This window comes from Neopsephotus bourkii, unplaced genomic scaffold (assembly GCF_033783945.1).
Source record: "Neopsephotus bourkii isolate Nb327-2 ecotype Australia unplaced genomic scaffold, CSIRO-AGI_Nbou_v1 NB_1637, whole genome shotgun sequence".
Taxonomy (NCBI): Eukaryota; Metazoa; Chordata; class Aves; order Psittaciformes; family Psittacidae; genus Neopsephotus; species Neopsephotus bourkii.
The window spans coordinates 11,122,608-11,136,001 of NW_026902112.1; the positions used below are offsets into that span (position 1 = coordinate 11,122,608).

The 13,394-nt window shown below is 49.9% G+C and overlaps 1 protein-coding gene across 10 annotated transcripts in view; it reads left to right on the plus strand.

The window, feature by feature from the left end:
• Positions 1–804: 804 nt before the first annotated feature.
• Positions 805–13,394, plus strand: part of ADGRB1 (adhesion G protein-coupled receptor B1) — a 282,952-nt gene continuing 270,362 nt past the window's right edge. For all 10 annotated transcript variants that reach the window (XM_061374169.1, XM_061374177.1, XM_061374166.1 and 7 more), the window contains exon 1: positions 805–1,531. The gene's annotated coding sequence lies outside the window, so the exon portion shown is untranslated. The remainder of the gene's footprint in view (positions 1,532–13,394) is intronic.

The following is a 13,394-nucleotide window of genomic DNA, read 5'->3' on the forward strand; positions in this document are numbered from 1 at the left end:
CATCTGCCCGAACTCTCCATTCCCCTTCCCCTCCTGCCACCCTCGGGTATTACATTGGTGCGATACACACACATTACCCCCCCCCCCCCCCCCATATATGTGTGGGTTAATGGAGCAAGGAGTTAGGAAGGATGCTAAGAAAGAGGTTAAAAAGGGAATAAGTGAGAAAGGGTTAACGGCTGTTGCTATCTGAAGCCTGAACAAACCGTGTGCCCTGGTGCAAAGCCACAGCGAAGCCGGGGTCCTGGGGAACACCGCATGCTCCGGGGCTCCCCTCCATCCTCATCCCATCTTCCGTGTGCCCCTCCTCAGGTTGTTAGCTCGCAGCAGACCCTTCCCAATCCGGTACCCAGGAGCGGGGAGCCGGGGCTCTGCGCATCCCTCGGGGGGGGACCCGCACCTCTCCCGCAGGGATTTTCTTTAGTGGGGGGCAAGCAGAGCCCTTGTCACCCTCCCCTTCCAGCCCCCCCCCGGTCCCATTATCATCATCATCATCATCCCGGCTCCCTCTTCACCTCCTGGCTCCCCGCTTTAGGGCTAAGCTGTCCCGGGGAGGTTGCGCTGCTCAGACGCCAACGCACTCCGGCTCTCGCTGGCTCTTCTGTTCCATCCATCCATCCATCCATCCATCCATCCATCCATCCATCCATCCATGCTTCCTCTCCTCCTATAGGCTAGCGGAGCATGCCCGATGCGATACCGTGGTGGTTCAGGTCCTTGCCTATAGCTGCCTGTTTTACAAAGCTCCGATCCGTGCGTGTGCGTGTGTATGTGTGTGTGTGCATTTTATCCCTCCCTCCTATCCCTCCCTCTCCCTCTCCCTCTCTCTCTCACTCTAATGTGTGATCTGGAAAGCTTATAAAAGCCTGATGTAATCCTTAATGCAGCCCCTGGCTACAAAGACTGGATCTAGTTTCACAGAGAGAGATTCAGAAGCAGAATTCAAAGAGGAAAAAAGAGAAGCAAAAAGTGGGGGGAGAAGAGAGAAGAAGCAAGCAAAGCAGACGAGTGGATTGCAAACAAACATCTCTTTCTGAAGAAGACCCTTCTAGCTCTTCGCTGCTGGGAAAGCTACTCCGAGCCCTGCTCTATGATTTTTTCTTTACGGAGAAGACTCGCTCGTCGGCTTGGATCTAATGATTTACTGGCTTTTAACGGCGTTTTTCCGCTCTCCTAAGGATTCCTCCTCGGCAAGCGGCTTCGCTCTTTGCAGCTCTTCTCTTCCACCTGCCTGTCTGCAGAGACACCAAAGGTTCTCCCTTCCTTTCCCTCCCCACCCCCATTTCTTTTAGTTTTCTTTTTCCCTCCCTTTTCCCATTTGATCTATACATGTATATATATATATAAGTGCGTATGTATATATATATGTAGAGGCGAGAGTGGAGGGGAGCGGAGGGAGAGCTGTGCTATCCTTCTGGACTTCACGCGCTGCCCTATGTTGGGCTGGTTACCCCTGGATATGTTGCTGGTTTCCATTTGGAATTTGACAAAGGGAAGAAGGAGGATATAAAACCTGGGGGAGCTCTGCAAGGTAAGGGGCTCCGACCCTTTCCTTCTTCCTCGGAAGGGAGGGAAGAGGGGAGACACGACTTCTTCGGGCTGCGCTTTGCTTTGAGTGCAGGGACCGGGGGGGGGGATGTCTCTCTTCATCCCCAAGGGAGACAGCGGTTGGGTACCCGCTCCTCTGCTTTTACCCCTGGAAACAGCACCCGGAGGATGCTTTCATCCCCTCCGCTCCGCAATTTGGACTGACGGAGCATAATCGCTCCCTGCCATGGGAAGTTTTAACTTTCGTGCATGCGGGTCCTGTGGGCAAACATCAAGAGGAGGTGGAAAATATTGATGTCTGCAGGATGCGGATGGGGGGGAAAACGCATTGGTGTCCTAAGGAAAGGAGCTGGGGACCGGGTTGTTGCTGGGGGAGAAGGCAGCCACGGGGAGGGAAAAGGAGCTGGGAATCGCGACGGGGAGAGAGCTGCAGAGATAGCCTGCAAAGAGCTGCGAAGCCGCGGTGCCTTGGGGTCCGGGACTGCTCAGCCTGCAATGTTGGCAAACAAAGTCTCTGAAGGATAAACAGCCGCTTGCCCCCGGCATGAATCTGCCCTTATCCCAGATCCTTGCCTTTTCCTTGGTGAGCTGGGGTGTTTTAGGTGTGTGTGTGGGTATCCTTGCTTGCTTTACCGCTTGTGTGGCACCTTCCCAGAGCTGGAGGCGACGGCTAGGGAGGTGATGAGCTGCTAATGTCCCACCCCAAAGGCCATTTATCAGCTCTTAGCTTCACTCTATAGGAGAAAATTAGCCTTTAGACTATGTAGAGTACGGCACAGACACACGAACCCGGCTCCTGGAACTGAGCTCCTGGGGGATGCTGGCATCCAGGCATGGTTTAGCCTTTCTTTGGGGAGGAAAAAGGGGGGGGGGGGGAGAGAGAGAGAGAGGAGTCTCCATCAGGAATGCGTAATTACAAAGCATCTTGTTCTGAATCACCCTGTGTGGGAATGAATCGCAGAATTTGTCTCTCCCTCTTCCCCCACCGCCCCCTTCCCTTTCACGGCCTGACATTCGCTGATGGAGGGTGGCTGTTGATGCATCTTCAGACTTTCGCAGAGAGGTGTTTCAGCCATGGCTCTTGCCAAGGCTGGAAGGAAAAGCAGGGCGAGGGGGAGCAGGTAGAGCTTCCAAAGGGACTTTTCAGCCTGGTTGTGCCCCGGTCCTGGCTCAGAGGAGGCGTCGCTCCCCAGCAATCGAAGGCACGGCTTGCGGATCAACTCTGCAAGGTTGTGACTCATATCCCTGATCCTGCCCTGGCCAAGGAAACAACCCCTGTGAATCAGTTGCATAGAGAGGAGGTGGTAGGGAGGGGAGTATCAAGGCAAGGTCAAAGGGATGGAGGGCAAGGCATCCCCCTTCCATCCCCAGCCACCCCATCCCTTTGGAGCCGGGGTTTTCCAAGGCTCAGTCTCAATCCAGCTCCAGAGCGCCAGGGCCAGCTGACAGCTGATGGCTGAGGGAGGAGGAGGAGGAGGGGAAGAGGGGGGTGAGGAAGAGCGAAGCTACTTTGACAGATGCCAAAACCTGCCTGAGCGGCAGAGCGAGGATCACCTCAAAAGCGAGGGTACCAGGAGGTGGTCAAGGTGCGGGATGCACCTCCCCATCCCCGTTACCTGTTGAGTAGCTATAGGTCTGCTGTCGCTTATGCAAAGCCTATGGAAAACCCATAGGGATGAGCCCCGGGCACTCCGCGGAGCTGAGCGGCGACCTCCGCCGCGTAGCAGGGAGAGCTGTGTATTAACGATGATGACTCTGCTTTGGCTGGTGCTGAAATATCTGTATTATCTATTATCAGCTGGGAGACGAGGCTGGAGGCTTCGCAGAGCTGGGATCGCATCCAAAGTCCGGGCTGCTAAAGGAAACAAACAACTCCCCGTGCATATTAAGTGGGTCCCTAATTAATTAATGACTCATTAACCTGGGTCCCGCAGTCATTGCTGTGCCCAAGAACCTCGCGGGGGAAGAGGAAGGAGGTTGCGGGGCAGAGCGGGAGAGGTTTTTACCCTCCGAGGGTGCTGAGGAATTGCACCAGCTCGCAGCCAAGCCGCGCTGCCAGGGGTAGGGTGGCCACGGGTCTGAGCCAGGCAGGGGCCATTGGGCACACAGGACATGCTGCTTGGTGGGTCTGGGGAATAGGGGCATGGAGAGCTCAGGGGTGCTGGGGACACACGCACCAGGAGACCCCCATGCTCAGCACTGCGTGTTATAGTGGGATCGGGGTGCAGCATCGCTTCTGCTGCGGAGGGTGGAGAGGAAGGCTGGGCAGGAACTGGACAGGGGCAAGGAAAGAACAGGACTCCTGGTCCTTTCCATAACACTCAGGATGCTGTTGCAGAGCCCTGGGAACAGAAACAGGGGCTTGGACACCCCTTGATTCTCCAGCAAAGGTGGGCAGGCTCAGGGAAGGACTGGCTGCAAAGCAGGAGGGTCTGTTGATGAGCCCCTGCTCCCCTTAATGGGGGAAACTGAGGCAAGGGAACATGACAGACCCCATACCCGGGCTGAGAAGTGTGTGTGTGTTTTGGGGAGGGAGACTCCTGAACCCCAGTTAGCCCCTCAAGGAGCAGCCAAAGGCAGTCTTCATGGTGGGGAAAACATCCCCCCATCCCACTGCTCTGCCATCCCAGGGAGAGCTGCATGGCTCCCTACTCCGAAGGCACCCTAAGATGGTCTGGGACACACACAAAGACCTTTCCCTCGCTTCCAAGCACCCCACAGCCCCCTTTTTCCAACCACCCCGAACTTACCGACAAACCCCACCACCACCCGCATTCCCTCCTTCCCATAGGATCGGGGCCATCCCCGCTGCAATGCTGGGTGGGAAAGGATGGGAAAAGGGTGGGGGCACCTTAACCTTAGTGGCAGGGTCCCCCCTTAACCCTGCAGTTTTACCTGGGGGGGGGTGGTGGGGGGGGTACGGGGCTTGCGGCGAGCGGCGGGGAGGTGGCGCTCGCAGCCCGGCTATGGTCTCCCGCAGCCCCCGGAGCGCAGGGATGCTCGGCACAGCCCGTTGGAGCGGAGACCCCCGCTTTACCCCCCTAAAACCCTCCAAAGAACCAACAAGCCCCACGGCTGGGGCTTGCAGGAAGGGCTGCCCCGCACCTGAAACACGCCGCTCCACGGGGTTTATTCCCGAGCATCGCATTCCTATGGGCTTCCCCCCCCCCACAAACCCCGGTATTTTTACCATACTCCCCCACATGTTTTCCCCTCACGCTTCTCCCCTATTTCAGCATCGTTGTGAAAGAAGAGGCTATTTGGGATGCTAAGGGATTGCAAACAGTGTGTGTGGCTCTTCTTACCCCTATGGCCAGGATGGTGGTGGGAGGGAAACCCCCAGACCCAAGGGCTTGCTTTGATGCTGTGTGTGAGCCATTGCTCCCTATGAGTGGGCAATGGGATGCTCAAGCCCTCTGGGAGTCAACCCAGAGTACTGACCAGCAGAGATTGTGCCCCATCATTGCTTTAGGAGAGGGGGGAGAAGGCGATGAAGGGGGGTTCCCATGTTGCTTGCAGATGGCTTTTCTTCCCCCCTTTTATTTTTAGCAAGGAGAGGGGGATGCAGTGTGATGCCAGATCCAAGCCCACCTACTCCCATAGCTCAAACGTAGCAGGAAATCCCCTGCCTTTGATACCTGTTGCAGGGTATCAACGCGGCTCATTAATTAGCTGCGTTGGTAAATAAATGAGTCAAAGCTTTTCCCTGGGCATGATCCGTGCTGCTTGGCCACCTCGCTAGGATAGGTGCAGAGGGAGAAGAGGGTTTTCTTCAAGATGGATGACAGGCTGTCTCCGTAACTAGCTCGCCTCCTCCCCTTGAAGAAGAGAATCCACATCCCCAAGCGAGCCTTCAAAGGGAAAGGAGCTGGCATCTGGCCTGGAGGTCTGCAGAAGATTGTCTTTCTTGGTGTCGCAGCACATATAGGAACAGCTCAATGAGGCTGCAAAGTGCAAAGGACTCCGGTGTATCCCAGCACTCAATGTGCAGGATGCTCCCGTGTTCCTATGGTTCCTTCCCTAAATTCTCCGAGCTCTCTGCTTGCTTGGGGTTTGAAGAAGGTGATGGGGTGGAAGAGGGCAGGAGGGGGATGCTTGTGCTTAGGTAAAACTGGACTAAGGGAAAGATAATTTGCTGATGGTTGCACTTGACGATCTTAAAGGTCTTTTCCAACTGAGTTGATTCTCTGATTCTGTGATGTCCATTAATACATTTGGGTGGGATAGGGATTTGGGGCTATGAAGAAAGGTTCTGGGCAGGGTTCTTTCAGCAAAGGTGGGGATAGGGATCTGCCTCCTTGCATCTCAGCTGCTTTGAACCACATCTCTGACAGGGAAAGCAGTGTCTCATCTGCACTGGAGAGACAGGGCCCTCTTTTTAACTGAGAAACACTCTTTTTCTTTAGATGTGTGGCTCTTTCCGGTCCCAAATCCTTAGGGAAGCAACCCTTTAAGCCCCAAATCAGCATGACAGGGAGCTGTGGAAATCCTTGTTTCTTCAAGTCAGGACCACCATTAACATTATCACATTATCCCGGTCTTTAGCATCCTCTAGCATTGCAGGATAGGAGGTCTCATCTACCTTGTGACTCAGTCCTGCTGGCCAAAAGTGATTTTCCCACAGCACCACACCACCCCTTCCAGTACCTAAAGAGCCTACAGGAATTCTGGAGAGGGACTTTCTATAAGAGCATATAGCAATAGGATAAAGGGGAATGGCTTTAAACTGGAAGTGGGGAGATTTAGATTAGATATAAAGAAGTTGTTCTTTACTGTGAATAAGGGACTGGCACAGAGTGCCCAGAGAAGCTGTGGCTGCCCCATTGCTGGCAGTGTTCAAGGCCAGGTTGAATGGGGCTTGAAGCAACCTGCTTTAGTGGAAGGTGTCCCTGCCTGTGGCAAGGGGTTGGAACCGGATGAGCTTCCAGGTCATTCCCAACCCAAGCCATTCTTTGAACTCCAACCCAGCATTGGTAGCATTTTGTTAGAATGTAAGAGATCACTGACTAGAAGGTAAACTTCTTTCTTGAAGAGCAATGTGGCATGGAAGCCCATGTGGAGAGCATATATACCTTTCCTTACGTTCACCCCATGTGATTGTTACCTCTTTAATATGGAATCATAGAATCATAGAATAGTATCATAGAATGGTTTAGGTTGGAAAGGACCTTAAGATTATCCAGTTCCAACCCCTTTCCATGGGCAAGGACACCTCACACTAGACCATGTCACCCAAGGCTCTCTCCAACCTGGCCTTGAACACTGCCAGAGGGAGCATTCACCACTTCTTTGGTTGACCTCTTCCAGTGCTTCAGCACCCTCACAGTAAAGAACTTCTTCCTTATATCCAACTTGATGATTTTCAGAATGCTAAGGCTACAAAACACAATAACACATGTCAAAAAGGAAAAGAAAATGAGCAGTAAATGAAGTCCTTTTAGAACTTCCATTTGTCATCACATCTTGAGCTTGGAAATACCTTACGGTGCCTCTCGGAGTGAGGGTTTTGTATTAGTCTGATTATGCTGCAATAATCCGTCATGTTGCTCCAGGAAGCTCTCAGGGAATGGGGGGGGGGGGGGGGGGGGGAAGAAAGGAAAAGAAAGATAATATTTAAAATGAGAAGGCTGCTCAATTGGTGACTGTCTCGCACAGACACACATCACTGCCCCCTTTATGGGGATGTAAATTGGGTGCCTCTGCCAGAGACCATGAGAGAAGATTTGCTGATTTTCATTTGTTGGAGTGAATCACCCCCTGCCAATGTTATCAAAATTAAACTGGGGACTGTTCCTTCTTTTCCTTCTATTCCCTCTGTGCTTTTGTCTAAAATATCCCTTCATAAAACATTGATCAAGGAGCTGGTGATAAATGAGCTGTTGAGACTGCAAAAGCTCTGCTGTGTTTGGTGTCGTGCCTTGTCCCTGGACAACGGGGATCCGGGAAAGCAAATGGTATTTGGAGAAAGAAGGAAGAGAAACCCTGTAAGGAAATCCAGACTTTCTACTTGTTTGGAATACCTGGGGGTAAAAATTGAAGCAGAGATCTGTAATCTAATGTGTGTTAGTGCATTATGTCAGTATGTTGGTGCACTGAAGTGAATGTATGAAGCAAGATACAGGAAATCTGCAAAATCCTCCTTCCAATGAGCATCATAGAATCATAGAATGGTTTGGGTTGGAAAGGACCTATCTTATTGCCAACTCTTCTTCTGAACATCTAGTTTTGGACAGAGGCAGCCCCCGTTACAACTCATCCTACAGTGTCAGCACTCCCACCTTCATATTCACCTTGTCTACTTCCTGTTATCAGTCTGGCTTTACTAGAAGGAGATGCTCCTTCAGCTTTTTGAGCTCAGCTGGTCTATAACAAAGTCCTTGCTGACTGCAAAATGGCTCTTTTCTTTTTTCACTCTGCCAGCTATTAGGACTATCCCATTCCTGGCAGACCTACCTATTCCATATTCATGGAGAGTTAGCATAGCTCTCACTCTAATGCTTTCAGGATAGGGGTCATCACAATTTCCATGCTGGAATAGATCTGGAGCTGAAACGCTTTGTCTCTATCCCATCTGTGCTCCTGTCTTCTTGTGGACCTCTCAGCTGACTATTTAAGCCTACAGACACACAAGCCACTGAAAGCTTGGTCTACCCAACACCAAACCCCATGGCTTAAGAGATGCTGCAGTGTAATCCTCACTGAGGACCAAGACCACTGTAGGGCTGATCTCTTCCACTCCAAACAATGTGTCTCAGACCAGGGGTTCTGGTCTTCATTGAGACATTAGGTTGTCTGCACTTTGGTGTTTTCATTTCAAATAAGGATGCCTGGCTTCCTTCTTCCCCATGGGGCTTCATGCCAGCTGTTCAAATGGACCAAATGGTCAAACAGCCCTTCTTTAGGGTTTCTCAAATGAAGGCCACCAGCCCAGTAGCCAAGGCATGAATCATTCTTCTTGTGTTTTGACTGTGAATGTATGTTCACCCTTAAACCTTCCTCCTGAATCATGTTTTCTTGTCCTTTCCCAAGCCTTATTTTCCTGGTGCCTTTCTACAACAGAAGGTCTGGAAGCCTCCTGTTCCCTCTGGATCAAACACATACTTTTCCAGGAGACCTTGTGTAACATTTCATCTTTTGAAATGGTCCTTTGTATATAGTCCAACCCATTTTGATATACAAGTAGATTAAGCCTGGGGTAGGAGTCTCATGCTCTATGTTGTTTAGCAGCAATTTAACAATGGCTATCTCCTGGAAACAAATATCTGCTGGTTCCTGCAAATGAAAGTCGATATACCTTCAGAAGGAAATTTGTCCTGATGGGGTCTTTTGTATTGAAAGCCCTGTTGGTAGATTTATTCATTGTGCAGGTTCGTTCCCTTAACAAGTCAGTTATTCATTGGCCATTGCTTGAGGCTATGTGGAATTTATGGTCATAGTCCCGTAATCAGATATTTTGTTATAGAGGGCTTTGCCACTGTGAGAGGTTTGAATAAATCAGCATGCAGCAAAAATTGATCCTCTCACAAGCTATTTCTGGACTCAGCTCCTGCTTTAAGAGTATTTTCTCCCTTCTCGAACCATGCTATGAAAACCTTTGCATCTGGTCAGCTCTACCAAAGCTATGCATTAGTGCATATACACTTACATTTATGCATTTCTGGATATGACTTTTTGTTCCGACCATGCTTGAGATGCATTCTGTTGCCATTTCCCAGGCAAAAGACAAACAAAAAGGAAGGAGTTTTCCTCCATCACCTGGTTTAAGCATCTGGAAGGTGGAAAGGACTGCCTGAAAAGGCTTTAATCAACTGCCAGTAAAGAAAGGGATATCTCATTTTGAGTAACTGCACTGATGTCTTACTTACTAAAGAGCTTGGCCTGCTAATCTCCCCTTCTCAGATGTTGTTATACAATCTGATCAGCCCTATTGAGCTGAAACAAGGGTTAATTGCTGACACAAAGCTCTTCACCTTTGTGCATACAAAGAATGCAGCAAGGGTGAGCACCTTGGTTTTGGAGCTTAGTGGAAGCTCACCATATGCGTGCAATGGAAAGGGAATTTAGTTCTTGTGTGAGCCCCAAGAATATCTCTCTCTGAAGTTAAAATTACAGCAGGGCCTATGATTCTTATGGCAGAAATCAGGGATGGGAGGAGAGAAAAATCTCTGTAACCTAGCAGCATGTACAGCTGCTGTCTGTTGGGCCGTCAGTGGTGTTAAATGTGTGGATGGCAAAGAACCTCCTCCCTGTGAGCAGGGCTGAACTGCCTTGACACACACACTTGGGCTGAAGCTTGGCAGTGATATGGTTAGTCAACAGTCTGACATGCTGTCTGCCTTGCAAGTGTTACCTGAGGCACAGCATCTTTCTAGGGAAACTGATGGCTCTAGGGGTGGATTTTGATTTAAGAAGAGTCATAGAATCACAGAATGGTTTAGGTTGGAAGGGACCTTAAAGCTCATCCAGTTCTAGCCCCCTGCCATGGGCAGTGATACCTTCCACTCCAGGTTGTTCCAAGCCGTGTCCAACCTGGCCTTGAACAGTGCCAGGGCAACCTGTCAATGTCTAACCACCCTCTTTGTGGAGAACTTCTGTTCAGACCAGGACATTTAGTGCCTGCTCTGCTCTGGTGAGTGCAGCCATCCTGAATGAGCATCAGATTTTGTGATAAGGACCATGTGGATTATGGCCGTAGAGCATATGGGTAAAGAAACACATATGGGAGAAGAGGCCAGTGGTTTTCTGAGTCACATATCAGTAGAGGCAGCAGATGTGACACAGCACTGCCCTTCCAATCACCCATCTTAGCCCTTGCAGGTCTTCCACGAGGGCAGGTGAAGGAGTAAATAAATATGAATGTACATTTATTGCACATTTTGAATGCTCACAAGAAATAGCATGCACAGTGTTCAATATTTTCTGTCCTGTGTGACTTGCTGGCTCCTGCCAGCTGGGGCTTTTAGATATGTTAGTAGGGATAGCAGTGCTGTAAGGACTTCCAGATCCTCCAGATGGAGGTGATTCTGCTATCAGCGGGAGAGATGGTGACAGTCAGAAGAGCAGCAAGGCTGGGAGGGCAAGGGGGAAGCTGGGAGAGATCCCAGCAAAATGCCAGTTAGCTGGGGGATCCAGTTAAATGGGATGCATGGAAATATCAGGAAGGCATCCTTTGCCATGAGAGTTTACATGCTTATTGATGCATCCAAGGCATCTCTCTGGCACTGTCTGGTTATGGGCAGTGCCTGGAGAAGTGGAAAAGCCCCTGGAAGTGGAGGTTTTGGTAGCAAGCCTCTAGGTGGGATAATCTCAGTCCAAAGCCTGACCCTTTACCAAGACCAAGGAGTATGAGGGGTGGGTTGGAGGAGGTGATTTCCAGATGTCTCTTCCAACCTCAGACATCTGTGATTCTGTGAAGAGGGAACTTTCATGCCCCCCCTGGACATAGGTGCCTTCAGGAGCTGCTCTTTGATCTGTTCGTGGTGAGCCAAAGGCCTGCAAGAAGCACTGAAGGTTGTCTTGCAGGATAAACTCCAAGGAGGGACAGTATGACAATAGGCTTTGGTATCTCAGAAGGGAGGAAATCTGATGGGAACTGAGGTCTGGGTCTGAAATATAAGCGTGCTGTGGTGTTTTGAATGAGAGCAAAACCTTTTACTGTGTAGCACAGCCTTAATACCCCTCGAGAAGCAGAGACTGTTCTTGTCCTGTGTTGGGACAAAGTCCTGGTTTGATATCCTGTTGACTTAATCTCTCTTTTCTATTCAAGGACCCTCTTAGTAAGTCAGTACCTCTTCATCTCTCTGAGTCTTCCACTGATTTTTTAGCTGGGCTGTAGCCAGTGGTGGTGTTACAGCATCTTTGATCAGAAATGTGCACACAACTTGCCCTAAGATGTGATACTTGGCTTCTTTTACTTCTGTCACAGAAGCTTTGCTGTGAATAGGTTCCTCAATTGTCCTGGGAAAAGATGAGGTTTCAGGCTTGTTCTGCATTTGAGGGGAGTTTTCTAGGATGTGGAAGGGGGGGATCCTTCATCACAAGCTTCCTCTTCCTGGTTGTGTGGGGCTGATGACTGGTGGGTCCTTCCCTTGATTGGTCTGGCTTTTGACTTCTGATTAATAGTAAAGATCTTAACAAAAGGACCTCTAAGACCATCTTAGAGTGCCTATGAGAATAGTATGAGAACCAACAGCATCAGGTATGATGTTGGATGCAGTGCTGGGGTTGAGGAAGATGGCTGGTAAAGCTGGCTGTGATTGCTACCAACTCCCAGCATGTACAAGGACTATTTCTTGGTTTGGAGATTATCTTAAAAGGTTCAGGGAACTAAACCACCCTTCTCTTCCCTGTCTTGAATAGGTTTCAAACACATTTGCAGAGGAACTCAACAGAAGGTTTTCTATTTTACATGATGAGGGGAATGTGGGACAAAGCAGTAATGTTTGTCACCTCCCTTCCCTTGCCTATAAGGGTGGTTGGATCAAAATAGGACTTGGCTCTTTCTAGTCCTGGAGCTGGCTCACTAGGCTCTACCTGTGTGCAATGGGGAGTTCTGGGGAGTGATAGGAGAGGTGATGCTAAATACAGCTACCATGCTCAACTAAACACATCAGAAGCTCCACACTGGACATGGCTGCCTTTCTTGTGGACTTGCAAACTCTTCCTCTAACCTCCTGCACTCTTAAATGCAGTTTCAGAACCGCAAAGTGCATAGCGAGTTGTGGCAATGTGGTTATTAAAACCCCAGCCTCCCACCTCAAATTACAACCCAAATGTTGAGCATGTTTCCCACTTAATGCTGGCCCTCTGAGGTTTCCTTTTAGCTCTGAGCCCTTTTGAAGTTGCTGTTGATTACAGAGCAGACAGCATGATCCCCCTGTGGAAGTTATTTGTAGTTGGGAGGAGGAAGGGAAGAAAAAGAAATCAATCACCCTAGTGCAAATGCCAGCAATGGGGTGGAGAGTTAACGATGCTGCTCAGCCATACTTCCCACTCAGTGGCCCATCCTGCCACTCAGACATCCTCTGCTGTAAGTGTTGGTCTGATTGCTGCAACTCCTTAGACAGGCAGAGAAGGAGTAATTGGAAGCAGGGTTTAGCTGTGCAAATTGGCTTCTAGTCGGGAAGGTGACTCTGGTGGTGTAAGTGTTCTGTCCTGCTGCCAAGCCCTCATCAAATACTGGCAGCTGGGGATCTGCCTCCATCCTTATTCTCTCTGTTCTTGTGGCAACTGGACTGGCTGTTTCCCAGGTCATCAACAAAGCCAATCATTTAGAGTCATTGTGCTTTATTCCTTCCCAATTTATTGACCAATGCTGTGTCTGAGCTTTTCCTGATGAGCTCTTTTAGGCTTACATCACTTGATCACTGTGGGTTGTACAGCACTGAATAGGAGCATGGCCAATATAGAGCTCCTGTGTGCAGAGGCAGCTGGTTGGTCTATGGCTTGAATTGGGTGGAAAGCGAGCCATTGGTAGAGGTGAGGTCAACACTGGGTGGTCTTTGGTGTTTTCTTCATCTCCAGCTCAGCCCTATCCCTCTGAAGCTTCCACAGAGTTGTTGCCATCCCTTTGGACCCTTTCCCAGGTACACTTAGCCTCAGGAAAGCTTGGATTGGTGGTTCAAGAGGTTGGGGAAGTTAGTCCTCTTCGCTACAATAGAATCATAGAATAGTTAGGGTTGGAAAGGACCTTAAGATCATCAAGTTCCAAGTTCAACTTTCAGTGTCTCCTCGTGTTACTGTGGCAGAAACAGTGAGGACTTTAGGATAAGAAAAAGCACATATACGAATAGCTGATTTTCCCCTGTGGAAACCCAATGCAGTTGTAAAGCTTGAAGTTGTTTGGG